Source organism: Marmota flaviventris, chromosome X (assembly GCF_047511675.1).
Source record: "Marmota flaviventris isolate mMarFla1 chromosome X, mMarFla1.hap1, whole genome shotgun sequence".
Lineage (NCBI taxonomy): Eukaryota > Metazoa > Chordata > Mammalia > Rodentia > Sciuridae > Marmota > Marmota flaviventris.
In genome coordinates, this window is record NC_092518.1 from 53,089,024 (window position 1) to 53,104,448 (window position 15,425).

Below are 15,425 nucleotides of genomic sequence, written 5' to 3' on the forward strand. Positions count from 1 at the left end.
TCTGATCATTCTCTTGACAGAGATTTTTCACAGAGTGGTTTACTATATTTACTATATTTATTTGGATCTATTTCTGGGTTCCCCATTCCTGTCGCATTGATCTATTTGTCTGTACTTCCTTCAGTACCACACTTTAATTACTGTAGTTTTATACTGCCTTCATAGTGTCCCAGAGATTTTAATATGTTGTATCAGTGTTCTCATTTACCTCTAAGAATTTTTAATCTTCTCTTTGATGTATTTTGCAACCCATTGTTCATTCAATAGCATATTATTTAGTCTCCAAGTGTTGGAGTAGCTTTTATTTTTTATTTTATCATTTATTTCTAATTTCATTGCATTATGATCTGATAGAATGCAGGATAGTATCTCTACTTTTTTGTATTTGCTAAGAATTGCTTTGTGGAATAATATATGGTATATTTTAGAGAAAGATCCATGTGCTGCTGACAAGAAAGTGTATTTCCTCATTGATGGATGAAATATTCTACATATGTCAGTTAAGTTTGATTTATTGATTGTATTATTGAGTCATATGGTTTCTTTGTTCAGCTTTTGTTTGGAATATCTATCAAGTGACGAAAGAGGTGTGTTAAAGTTAACCATAATTATTGTGTTGTGATCAATTTGACTCTTGAGAAGAGTTTGTTTGATGAATGTAGATATTCCATTGTTTGGAACATATATATTTATTATTGTTATGTGCTGTTGATGCAGGGTTCCCTTGAGCAGTATGAAATGTCCTTCTTTATCCCTTTTGATTAACTTAGGTTTGAAGTCTATTTGATATGAGGATGGAGACACCTGCTTATTTTTTCAGTTCATGTGAGTGGTATGTTTTTTCTAACTTTTTACCTCAGTCTGTGAATGTCTTTTTCTATGAGATGAGTCTCTTGGAGGCAGCATATTGTTCAGTCTTTTTTAAAAAATCCAATCTGCCAGTCTGTCTTTTCATTGGTGAGTTTAGGCCATTAACATTCAGGATTATTATTGAGACATGATTTGTATTCCCAGCCATTTTTGTTTATTTTGGGTATTTAACTTCACTTGGTTTCTCCTTTGAGTCACTTTTCTTCTAGTGTAATACCTCCCTCTGCTGATTTTCATTGTTTTTTTATTTCCTCCTCATGGACTATTTTGTTCTATAGTTCAGGCTTTCTAGCTGTTAATTCGTTTAACTTTTGTTTATCATGGAAAGTTTTTATTTCATCATCAAATCTAAAGCTTAATTTTGCTGGATATAATATTCTTGGTTGGCATCCATTTTCTTTCAGAGCTTGACATATGTTGTTGCAGGATCTTCTAGCTTTTAGGGTCTGGGTTTAAAAATGTGCACATATCCTAATTTGTTTTCCCCTATATGTAATCTTATTCCTTTCTCTTGTGGCTTTTAAAATTCTCTCGTTATTCTGTATGTTAGGCATTTTCATTATAATGTGCCTTGGAGTATATGTTGTAATTTTGTACATTTGGCATCCTGTAAGCTTCTTGTATTTGGTTTTCCAACTCATTCTTCATGTTTGGAAAACTTTTCTGCTATTATTTCATTGAATAGATTGTTCATTCCTTTGGTTTGGAACCCTATGCCTTCCTCTATCCCAATAACTCTTAAATTTGGTCTTTTTATTTTATCCCATATTTCTTGAATGTTCTGCTCATGGTTTCTTACCATCTTTGTTGTGTGATCTACATTCTTCTCAAGATTATATATTTTGTCTTTATTGTTTGAGATCCTGTCTTCCAAATGATCTAATCTATTCCTGATGCTTTCTATTGAGCTTTAAATTTGGTTTATTGTTTCTTTCATTTCAAGGATTTCTGTTTGTTTTTGTTTTCAGAACCTCTATCTCCTTATTGAAGTATCTTTTGCTTCCTGTATTTGCTCGTGTAGCTCTTTATCAAAGTGATCTTTTGTTGCCTATATTTGCTTTCTTATTTCATCCTTTAATTCACAGAACATTTTAATTATGTACATTCTGAACTTCTTCTCTGTAATTTCTTCTGTTGTGCTGGCCATGGATTTTAATAATATAGTATCCTGATTTGTTTGGAGCACTTTTTTCCCTTGGTTTTTTTTTTTTCATATTGTTCCTGTGTCTTCCCTTCTACCACTGTGGATCTGAGGTGTTCCAGTTTTTACCCTATGGGCTTATAGTGTTCCTGCAGGGTTCCAATACTTCTCCTTTGAGGAGAAGAACAATGTGAACAGATCACAATACAAACAATATACAACCTTAACCCAAATAGCTGCTATTAAGACATTTACAGTTTTGTCACAATATACTTAAATGGTTTGTTCAATTATTGTCTACAATATAAACAGTATGTTTGCAAGAGGGTTTACAGTTTCTGATGGTGGACAAAGAACCAGGGTGAAGTGTGGAATGAGATGTTGAAGGGGTAAGAGGTTAGTATACAGCATTATTATATCTTAGGAAGTGTGAAAGAGGAATCTAAAGAAGATGGTTAGTAGCTGGAGAAGAGAGAGGAAGTCATTTGGGGGACACAAGTAAGTGGGAAGACAATAGAGTACATAAAACAAACACATAAATATTAAGAAAAATTTAAAAACGTAAAAATAGGAGATAAAAGCATATACAACACAACTGTAATATACTATTCAGACATCCCAGTCCTCAGTATCCTAATTGATGCAAAGTACTTGGTTTCACAAATGTTGGGGATGTGAGGATGGGAGAATAGAGAGGGAGAAAAAAGAAAATAAAAAAATATCGAGGAAGAGACAAGGATTATTTTGTTTGGAGATCAGTATCTTTCCTGCTTCCCTTCTCATCTAATAGCTAGGATTGTCTGTTGTTTGCTGGTATCTCCACCCGCAGGATGGTGATAGTTACCAGGATGGGAGGGCTGGTCTTGGGTGCAGGTCACCTGAAAGTGGGGTATGGCACCAGCCAGTCCCTGATGGGAGACTGTACCCCAAGGATCTCCTTTGAGGCCTACTTGTGTGATGTGGGTGCCTGGTCTTATCTCCTTATATCATCTGTAGACCTCACATTTCCTGGTCTTTAATTTAGTCTCTAAACTGTATCTCACTCACCCTCTCCCTTTCTACTTCCTACTCAGGGACCTTTCTCTCCAGGGGTTTTGTGGGCTGCTCTCTGGGGTCTGCACACCTATCTTGGAGAGCTGTTTTGCATTGGGTAGGCACTGTGTGGAGTTAGTAGTGCTGGGGAGGGGGGGGGGAGCTGGGAACTATCAGTACTTGCCCAGTGGTGTTCCAAGCTGGGTGTTGCCCCAACTAAAGATGGCAATGAAAGTGTCCCAAGATGGAGGCAACTGCTTTCAGTGATGGAGTGTCAGGTCAGGGGTGGGGGATGGGGGGGGGCGGTGTCACTGGTTGATGTGTTCAAAGATGCAGCTCTGTGGCATGCAGTGTTGTGGCTATCAGCTGTTTCCAGACCAGTGTGGGGCTCCTCAGTTGTCTTCAGGGCTGTCCTGGGCCTGCCTGCTCATAATTTCTTATTATCCTTTAATGTCCATATACTGAAATGATGTCCCCTCTTTCATTTCAGATATTGATCACTTGTATCTTTTCATTTTTTCTTAGTCTAAACAGAAGTTTATAGATTTAATTGATCCTTTCAAAGAACCAGCTTTTGGTTTTGCTGAGTTTCTGTATTGATTTTCTATTCACGTTTTATTTCTATTTTGTATTTCTCTAATTCTAATTTCTACTTCCACTATTGATTTCTGCTCTATTTGTTGTTGTTTCCATTTCTTTACTTGATTTGGGTTCAATTTGTTTTCCTTTTTGTTTTCTTAAAGTAGAAAACTTAGATGATTGATTTTATATTTTTCTTCTTTTCTAAAATATGCACTCAATGCTATAAAATTTCCACTGCTTATACTCCATCCCACAAATTTTGATAAGTTGTATTTTCATTTTTAATTAATTCAAAGTATTTCTCAATTGTTCTTAATATTTCATCTTTTGAATGAAACCACTTTATTGAGGTGTAATTTACATGGAAAAAGGTGTAAACATTTAATATATACACCTTGATGACTTTGGAAATAAGCATATACCCATGAAACCATTACCATTATCTATGCCATTAAATCATCAATAATCTCCAAAAGTTCTCTCCAGTTTCTTAGTACTGTTTTTTTGGCATGTGATTAGAACATTTAATATAAGACCTAATCTCTTAGCAAAAATTTAAGTATAGGATACAGCATTATGAAATACAGATACTATGTTGTGCAATAGATCTGCAGGACTTAACTTTATAAGTTGTATAACCAAAAACTTTGTACCCTTTGTCTAATAACTTTCTGTTTACCCCTCAATGCATTCCCTGATAACAACCATTCCAATCTCTGCTTCTGTAGTTTGACTATTTTACATTACTCAGTTAAGTGGTATTATGTAATACTTGTTCATGTGTTTGGCTTATTTTAAGGCTGAATATTGTGCACACGTACACACACACATACACACACACACACACACTATTACTGATAGAGGCAGTTAAAGTCTCCAACTGTAATACTAGATTCATTTATTCCTTCTTGCAGTTCTACCATTTTTTGCCTCATGTAGTTTGATGCTGTACTGGAAACATTGTTATGTCACCTGGATAACTGGCTCTTTATCATTATGTAATGCTCCTCTGTATCCATTATAACTTTCTCTGCTCTGCCTGTAGTCTGCTCTGTCTGAAATTAATATATCCATTCCCACTCAGTTTTGGTTAGTGTTAGCATGGTCTATATTTTTCTACTTATTTACTTTACTCTATATGTGTATTTATATTTAAAGTGGGTTCCTTGTAGAAAATATATGGTCAGGTTTTGTTTCTTGATTCACTTTAACACCCTCTGTCTCTTAATTGATATATTTAGATCATTTGACATGTAAAGAGATTGTTTATATAGCTGAGTTAATATCTACCATGTTTGTTACAATTATCTATTTGTTGCTTTGGATTTTGTTTCTATTTCTTTATTCTACTCTTTTTCTGCATTTTATGGTTTTGAGCACTTTACCTGATTCTTATATAAAGCATATGAGTAATACTTTTGTCTTATATAAAGCATATGAGTAATACTTCTCTTTTTTATTGGTTGCAGTAGAGTTTGCAATATACATTTACAACTATTCCAAGTCCACTTATCACTTTATAGGTAGTGTGAGTCCCTAAAATAACAAAATAATGCAAGTTCCTCTCTCCCTTTCTTGTATCATCATGGCCATTCATTTTAATTATACATAATACTGTGTAGGAATATGTGTGTGTGTGTGTGTGTGTGTGTGTTTGTGTGTGTGTTACTGATATTATTTTCAGAAAACTGTTTTCTGTTAGATCAATTAAAAGTAAGAAAACAAAATTTTTTGCTGGATTTTGTGGTGCATACCTGTAATCCCAGCTACTTGGGAGGCTAAGGCAGAAGGATCATAAGATTGAGGTCAACCTGGACAAATTAATGAGAATATGTCTCAAAATTTAAAAAATAAAAATAAAGAGGTTGGGAAGATAGTTCAATGTTAGATCCCCCTGGGTTCAATAATTAGTACTGCAAAGAAGTTTTTATTTTCCTTCACATTCCTTTTCTTATGCTCTTCCATGTTATGTATGATTTTCCTCCTTTCTGAAGGATTTCTTTCAGCATTTCTTTGCAAGACAGGTATACTATCAGTAAATTCTCCTCAATTTTTGTTTGTCTGAGAAAGTGTTTATTTCTCCACTTTTTTATATTTTATTAACTTTTACTAATTGTACATATAATTTTGACACATGCATACAATGTACACTAATAAAATCCATCCTCCCTTAATTCAATCTCCCACTCCTATATATACCCTTCCCAACTTCTGGTAATCACTATTCTACATTCAGGTTGACTTTTTAAAATCTTCCCACATATGAGAGAAAATGTGCAGTTCTTGTCTTTTTGTGTTTGCTTTATTTCACTTAACATAATGTCCTTCCTCCATTTCCATCCATTTTGCTGCAACTGACAAGATTTCATTCTTTATATGGATGAATAATACACCATTGTGTATATAGACCTTTTTCTTTATTCATTCAGCCATTATCTATGCCATTCATTTACCATTATCTATGCCATTAAAATCAACAATAATCTCCAAAAGTTCTCTCCAGTATTCTTACTACTGTTTTTTTTTTGGCATGTAATTAGAACATTTAATATATTCATTAAATGTTCTTTATTCTTTCAGCCATTGTTGGGCAACTAGGCAGATTCCATATTGGTTCTATTGTGAAAAGTGCCATAATAAACATGGGGAGTGGGGCTGGGGATGTGGCTCAGTGGTAGAGCTCTTGCCTAGGACGTGCAAGGCCCTGGGTTCGATCCTCAGCACCACATTAAAATAAAGGTATTGTGTCCAACTAAAACTAAAAAAGAATAAATATTTTTTAAAAACATGGGAAGTGAAAAGAGGGGAGAGCATATGGGGATAGGAAGAACAGTAAAATGAATTGGACATTATTACCCTATATACATATGATTACATGACCAGTGTGATTCTACATTATATACAACCCAAAGAATGAGAAGTTATATTCCATTTGTGTATGATGTGTCAAAATACACTCTCCTGTCATGTATAACTAATTAAAACAAAAAAAATTGGTATGCAAGTATCTCTTTGAAATTTTGATTTAATTTCCTTTGGATATATACGAAGAAGTGGGATTGCTGAATCATATGGTAAATCTAGGTTTAGTTTTCTGAGAAACTTCCATACTATTCTCCATAATTGCCATATACATGGACATTTCCACCAACAGTATATGAAAGTTCATTTTGCTCTACATTCTGGCCAGAATTTTTAGTAATAGCCATAATAACTGAAGTGAGATGATATCTCATTATAGTTTTAATTTGCCTTTCCCTGATGACTAAACATATTGAGTATTTTTCATACAGTTGTTTATCCTTTGTGTTTCTTCTTTTGAGAAGTGTCTATTCAGATCACTTGCCTAGATTTTTAGTTGTTGTTAGATAGTAGTGATGACTTCCAAACTCCTTTTATACTATACTGGAAATCAGAAGTTTCTATTTGCTATAACATTTTTTATTTTATATGTATATTTTAATGGTTTCTCTAAGGATTATGATACCTGACTTTTGAGAGTCAAATTAGGGTTACTATTTTACCACTTTTGGCAGACAGAAAATTTACATCCATAAATGTACCTTCATCTTTCCATCATTGACATTTATTTTATAGATGTCATGTGTATGACATCAATATATGTTGAAAACTCCTTAAGATAAGTTTGACTTCCAATATTCTACTTATTCTTTCAAATTTAAGAAAAAAAATACTCTTTCATATTTGCTTGGATATTTATCATTTCTTTCCTCTTCCCTGATTACTGGAGAACTAAATATGATCATGTCCTTTAACCTGAATATCTTCCTTTAGCATTTGTTTCAGAATGGGTCTTCTGTCAAAGCATTCTCTTATTTACCCATTATCTGATAATTTCTTTATTTCACACTAATTTCTTAAGGAAGTTTTTAAACTCTGAACATCAAATTCAGGGTTGAGAGTTCTTTTCTTTCAGCACTTTGAAATTGTTGTCCCACTATCTTATGGACTCCATGGTTTTTAATGAAATCCTCAATATTTTAGTCATTGTCCTACTATATTGAATGCATCCTTTTTTCCAGATTTTTCTTTTCTTTTACTTTCTTTTGTTCAATTGAATGCAATATTTGTACATATTTATCAGGTACAGTCTAATGTTTCAATTCATGTACATATTGTGTAGTGATCAACTCAGGGTTATTAGCATACCTATCAATTATACTTTTATCATTTCTTTATGGTGAATACACTGAAAATCCTCTCTTCTAACTCTTTTAAGAGACATAATGCATTATTGTTAACCATATTTATTCTACTGTGCTGGAGAACACTAGATATGATTTTTACTGGTTTGATTATTATGTGTCTAAACATTGTTTTATTTGTGTTTATCCTTTTTGGAATTTGCTGAGCTTCTTGGATCTGTAAATTTGGGGAGTTTTCAGCCATTATTTCTTCATTTCTTTCTCTACACTTACTCCTCATTTCAGAGATACATTGACATGAAATTTAGAACTTTTTAATTGTCTCACAGTTCCTTGAGACTCTTTATCTTTTTCAAAGTCTTTCTATTTTTTTTCAAATTGGATAATTTCATTTGATCTGACTTCAAGTTAATTGACTCTTTTGTCATCTTCATTCTCCTAATAAGCCAGGTATTGAAGTGTTTTTTCTGATATTATATTTTTCAGTTCTAAAACTTACATTTTATTCTTATTTTATCATTTCCATTTCTCAGCTAAGAAATTCTATCTTTCCATCCTTTAAAAGTGTACTTAACTTTATCTCTTGGAGCATAGTTAGAACATCTGCTTCTTAGTCTTTTATAATCCCAACATCTTGATAATCCCAGGACTGGCATATATAAGGTAATTTTTTAAATCAAAAGCTGGTCCCTTTTTCTTACTTCTTTTTATTATTTTAATATTTATTTTTTAGTTGTAGTTGGACACCATATCTTTATTTTATTTATTTATTTTGATGTGGTGCTGAGGATCAAACCCAGGGCCTTACACATGCTAGGCAAGCACTCTACCACTGAGCCACAACCCTAGCCCTCTTATTCCTTTTTATGTTGAATCCTTTCTGATTATATCCTGAATTTTTTAAATGTTTATTTTTTAGTTGTAGTTGGACACAATACCTTTTATTTTATTTATTTATTTTTATGTGGTGCTGAGGATCGAACCCAGGGCCTCACATTTTCTAGGCAAGCACTTTACCACTGAGCCATAACCCCAGCCAGTATCCTGAACTTTTTGAATATTGTATTGTGTAGATGCTCTATTCTACCATAGTCTTTTGGAGAAATTTATTTTTCTTCTTGTTCTTTCAGTAGACAATCAATCCAACTATATTTATACCATGAGTTTTTTCTTCCATTCCTTAAGCATGGTTCTGACCTCAGTTCAATGTTCAAAGTCTTTCCTATGCTGCCTTGGTTCTGCCTCACAAATGTATCAACCAGAGGTTAGTTTGAGACTTGGGTCATGACTTAAAATTGTTCCATTTTCAAAGCCTTTGCTAAACTGCTTTTGGTCTGTCCCACATATGTGCTATTTAGCGGAGAGCCCAAGATTGTGCTGGTTCATATACAGAGTTTAAATATCTTCTTTTGTTTCCCTCTCCCCCTAACCTCCCCATTCAACCTTTTCTAGCCCACAGGGTCCCTTTTTCTTTTTTTGTCTGAACATAAATAGTGGCTTTTATTGAAATTTTAGCCATTAAGACCATTGTTCTGCCATGCATCTCTTTGATTACTTTTTAAGTTTTGTTGTCTTTTTTAATGTCTTTGGACAGTTGATTTCTGCATTCATTCAGAACTTTCAGTTTTAATCAAGTAGAGAAACAGGCTGTTACTGGTTTCACCTTACCATGCTAGACAAAGTATTAATGAATGACCTTAAATAACTTAAGTTCTTTTAAACTTCCTTTCCTTACTATATGTTGTGAGTAATAATCTCATTCCTACCTACAGGACTGTTAGAAAGGTAAAGTAAGGTTATATATATATATATATATATATATATATATATATATATATATACACACACACATACATACATATATATATATATACACACATATATGAATCTGTCTCCTGTTTTCACAGTTCCCAGTAATTATGATTGCTAAGTAAAGGAAAATCTCCTGAAAAGAATAATTTTTAAACTTTTTATTTAGAAATACTTGTAAACTTCTAAAAAAATTGCAGAAATGGTACAGAAAGCTCACATATATTCCTCACCAGGTTTCCCTAATGTGAATAACTTAGATAATTAGAATATAATGATCAAAACCAGGAAATTAATAATTTGATATTATTAAATAAATTACAAATGCTGTTCCAATTTCACCAGTTTGTATTTAAGTAGGTTTTTTTCTGTTCCAGTTTCTAATCCACTTTGCACTAGTTGTTGATACTTCTTATTCTATTCCACTCTGTGACAGTTGCTCAGTCTTGTCAATTATTTTGTAGAGTGTTTCTCAATTTGAGTACATCAGATAGTTTCTCTTGATTAGATTATAAAGTATAGATTGTTGGTGAGAATACCACAGAAATGATGTGCATCACATCACACAGTTACATGAAGTTGACATATTTTAATCATTACGGATGTTAATCTTTTTTTTTTTTTTTTTTTTTTTTTGTACCTGGGATTGAACTCAGGGATATTCCACCACTGAGCCACATCTCCAGCCCTATTTTGTATTTTATTTAGAGACAGGGTCTCACTGAGTTGCTTAGTGCCTTGCTAAGTTGCGTAGGCTGGCTTTGAACTCACGATCCTCCTGCCTCAGCCTCCTGAGCTGCTGGAATTACAGACATGGGTCACTGTGCCTAGCAGGGATGTTAATCTTGATCACTTGGCAAAGGTGAAGTCTATTGTGCTTCTCCACTAAGAAGCTACTGATTTCCCCTTTTAAATTAATAAATAGATTGTGGCAGATGCCTTGAGATTATGCAAATATCCTGACTTTCCTCACATTTTCACCTGCTAATATTAGCATGCATCAATTGATACTGGGTACAATAAGTATTACTGTTCATCTAATTGTTCTGTTTTTTCATTCCATCTACATGTACTAATTAGTATTCTTCAGTAAAGAAAACTCTTCTGTCCTCCCATGTATTTACTTATTCATTATTCAATTATTTATGTATGTCACTATGGACTTGTATATATGTATATTCAAATTATTTTTTGGGTTATAATTCAATATTATCATTATTTATTTTGTTGCTCAAATTGTTCTAGTGTTGGCTATAATAATACCTTCAAGTTAGCTCCTTGTCCTTTATGTCTCCATCTTATTTAAAACATGTCCTTATTTTCTGGAATCACAAAGTATGTCAAGTTAATATTAAACTTTTCTTGCCCTAATCCTGGAATCAGTTACTTCTTGAAGAGGGCTGGCTGATTTTGTGAATGTTCTTCCAGTTTCACCAGTATTTCTTTGTACTTTTTCTGTTCCCGTTTTTTTATTCAAGCTCCCATGATGCATTAGTTGTTGATGTTTAGAAGCCAAGAGTTTGGCTTTGATGTGCTTGTGGCTACTAAATTTCATTGCTCCAAGGCCTTTTGAGTGAACAATCAGAAAATATGTGTATGTATACTAACACAAAAAAGTCCTCTATTATTCTCTCTGTTACTCTCTGTCCCTCCATCTAAACAAATACATGAGTTTACACTGATACTTCTGACTCCAATCCAATTCCTTGATTTATTCTAATTGCCCCTCTATACTTATAACATCTTTCTCTTTACCGTGGTAAATCTGCCAATTACTATCTACAATTTATTTGTGTATTTTGTCAATCCTACACATAAAATATTTTCAAAATTGAGAAAACTTACCCTGTGAGAAACAAATTTACAGTGTTTTGTTTAAGGATTTTTGTCTTAGCCTTACAATAGCGAATCAAAATAATGTTTTCCAGAATTACTCACTATATTAGTTTTCTATGGCTGCTGTAATAACATACCAAAAACCAGTTGTCCTCACAGTTATGAAGGCTAGAAGTCTAGAATTCAAGTGATGACAAAGTTGATTTCTTCTGAGGGCTGTATAGTAGAATGTGTTCCATGCTTCTCTCTTAGCTTGTAGTTGTTTACTAGCAATATTTGGCTTCTAGATGTATCACTCCAATCTCTGCTTTCATTTTCATATAGTATTCCCTCTTTATTTCTGTCTCTTCACATCATCTGACGTGTGTGTGTGTGTGTGGGGGGGTTGTCTGTGTCTAGCTTTCCCCTTTTAATAATGACATAAGTCATATAGGATGGGGGCCCAACCGGATGGTCTCATTTTAACTTGATCACTCTTATTTCTAAGTTAAATATTGAGATACTAGGAGTTAGTATCTCAACATATCTTTTTTGTGTGTTAGTAGACAAACCTTAACCCATAACCTCACATTAGTGTTTTGTTGTTGTTGCTTGCAGTATTAGGGATTAAACTTAGGAGTGCTCTACCATGGAGCTGTTTACAACCCTTTTGATTTTTTATTTTGAGACAGGGTCTCTTTAAATTATTCACGCTGGCCTTGAACTTGTGATTCTCTTTTCTTGGTCTCCCAAGTTGATAGGATTGCAGGCATATGCCACTATGCCAGCTCATTAGTTCTCTTCTTCCCCGCCTGCTTCAGTTATATTGCAGTTATAGTATACATTATTAGTAAAATCATATACATTTGTTACTGTTTATATTTCATTTTGGGTTCTTTCCCTACTCCCACCCCCTTAGGGTGGATTTTAATTATTTATTTTGAAAACATGTGAAGTACTACTGTGGTAGTACTGTCAAAGTTATACAAAAGGGCATGCTCAGACAAGGGTTACTCTTGTCTTATCTTTTACTACTGTTATAGTTTGTATATGGAATGTCTCCCAAAGGCTCATGTGTTGAAGGCTTGGTTCTCAATGTGGTAATGGTCAAAGGTGTGGCTTTTGAGAAATGATTGGATCATTAGGGTTCTGATCTCATGAATGGGTTAACCCATTGATGGGTTCATAATTGAATGGTCTATTGGAAGGTGATGGAAACTGTAGAAGGTGGGGTCTAGTTGGAGAAAGTAGTTCACTGGGGACATCACCTAACGGGGTATATCTCATTCCTGGTTCCTTCCCTCCAACTTCCCTGTTCTTTTTGGCTGTCACGAGGTTACCAGATCTGCTCCTCTCTGCTGTGATGCTCTGCCTCCTCAGCAAGGAGCCAGCTGATCAAAGACTGAACCTTTTGAAACTGTGAGTCAAAATAAATCTTTCCTCCTTTAAGTTGATTTTCTCAATTATTTTGTCACATCAATGAAAAGCTGATTAGCACAACTACCTGTTTCATTTTCCCATTCTGTCCACTCCTTTCACAACTGCTCCATGTAGATAACAAACCTCTTTAGTTTATGTTCTATCTTTCCTGTATTTTTTGCAAAAGTGAGCAAATATATATGAATGTTCTAATATTTCTTTTTCTTTCATGAAAGGTAATACACTGTGGATTATCTTTTATATATGGCTTTCTTCTCTTAACAGTATGTCCTAAAAATCATATCAAGTTATTCTTTTGTTTGTTTGTTTTGAGGTACTAGAGAGAGAACCCAGGGCCTTGTGCATGCTATACAAGTGCTCTATCACTGAGATACTTCCTCAGGCTTTTAATTTTTTATTTTGAGAAAGGGTCTCACTAAGTTGCCCAGGCTGGACTCAAATTTGTGATCCTCTTGCCTCAGTTTTTCAAGCATCTGGGATCACAGGCATGCACCCAGCTTCATTTTTTAATAACTACATAGTACTCATGACAAACAAGCTCTAAGGTTGTTCCATGATCTCTGACTCTTAATGTTCCTACCCTTGTCTAATACTCTTCTCTTGAATGTGGGCATGACCTGTGAGTTGCTTCTAACCAATAGAATATGATAAAGATGATGAAATGTACTTTCATGGTTAGTTTGCATAACATTTCTACTTTTGTCTTTCTAGTGGACTATCTATATTGAGTCTCTTTTCTAGCTTGGATGACAGAAGCCAACATATGGAAAAATCAACATGGCAAGGAACTATAGGAAACCTCAAGTTGCTGAGGACAGATTCCAGCTGATAGCCAGAAAGTAGCTGAGGACCTCAGTCTAACAATCCTCAAAGAACTGCATCCTGCCAATGACCATATGAGCCTAGAAGTCAGTCCTTCCCCAGTCAAGCCTCAGATGACTCCCAGTCTTGGCCCACACCTTGATTGGAGTCTTGTAAGAGCTCTTAAGTAGAAGATCCAGGACCCCTGTCCCTGGAACTTTGAAATAATAAATACATGTTTTCAAGCAACTAAATGTGTGATCATTTGTCATATAGCAATATAGAGTTGATAGAGTACTTCATTGGACATGTGATAGTTTGACTGTTCTCCTATATGTAAACACTTAGGTTGTTTTTAATATTTTGCAATTGTAAGCAGTGTTTCAGTGACTAGCTTGTGTTATGTACTTAAATATTGTTGGAGGTATATTTTTAAAGTGTTTTGGGGGAGGATTACCAGGTCAAAATGCATAATTTTGTCATATATTATCATATTGCTCTCTAGAAGTGCTATACCAATTTGCATTTCCCATAACACAACAAACAGAATGTATTGTCATTCTGTGTGTGTGTGTGTGTGTGCGTGCGAGAGAGAGAGAGAGAGAGAGAGAGAGAGAGAGAGAGAGATGCTGGGGGATCAAACCCAGGGCCTCTTGATTTTAAGTAAGTGCTCTACAAGTGAGTTACATCCTAAATTCTGTTACTCTTCAATTTTTGCCAGTTTAATCAATGAGAAATGGTATCTCACTTGTTAACATTTGCATTAATCTAAATATGATCGATTTTAACATTTTGCCCAATGTTTTAGGGTCATTTAACTTTCTTTTAAGAGATGAATAAATACTATTAGGGAAAATTAGGGAACAAATCTTTTAATTTCTCAGGATCTACAGAGCTCAGGATAAGGTTCTGGAGTCATATTCAATGTACCAAGAGTTTTGAATAGGCTCACTGAATGAAAGGTTTATGGATGGAAGTAGCATAGTAATGAGAGGAGCAAGATATTTAGCATTAATATCTGTGTTGAATTTCTAGACTGTCTCCTTACTATGAATGTAAACTTGGTGAGTTTACTGAACCTCCTTCAGGTTTTTAAAAAGATTTTACATCTTCAAATAAATGGAAATAATAAAGTTCCTTTTCTGGTGGTGGTTGTGAAGGTTAAATATAATACTAACTATAGTTCCTAGAATATAGAAGATTTTTCTCCTCCTTTCCTTTTCTCTTACCCATCTCACTAATCAGAGAATATAGAAATAATAAAAATCACAGAAATAAGTAACAACATGACTATCCATATTCTGGGCTTTTGGGATTTATCTCAAGAATTTATCCCAAAGCTTAAACATAAAAATGATAATCTTGATTGGAATACCTTCCCTTTCTCTTTGGTGCTCCAAACCTTCTTCTACCTAAATTTATGCAACCCTTACAACCTGTGTCACAAGCTCAAGCACTTAATCATTTGTACACATTTGTTCAATAAGAATTTTATTGAGCACATACTACTCTGCAGGGATCATCATTGTAATCACACCCTATACAATGTCACAGTATAAAAGGATTTTATATATGACCTGGTCCAAGCTTTTATTTTTACAGATTAGAGGAGCTAAGCCTAGAGGGAGGAAGTCACCCTAATATTTTATAGTAAATTAGTAGTAGAATCATGATTAGGGCACAGGTTTACTAACACTTAAGTCAGTGTTAATCCCATATTTTGTCGTGGATATTCTGGTTATTTTTATACAATCTGTAAGTTAACCCAA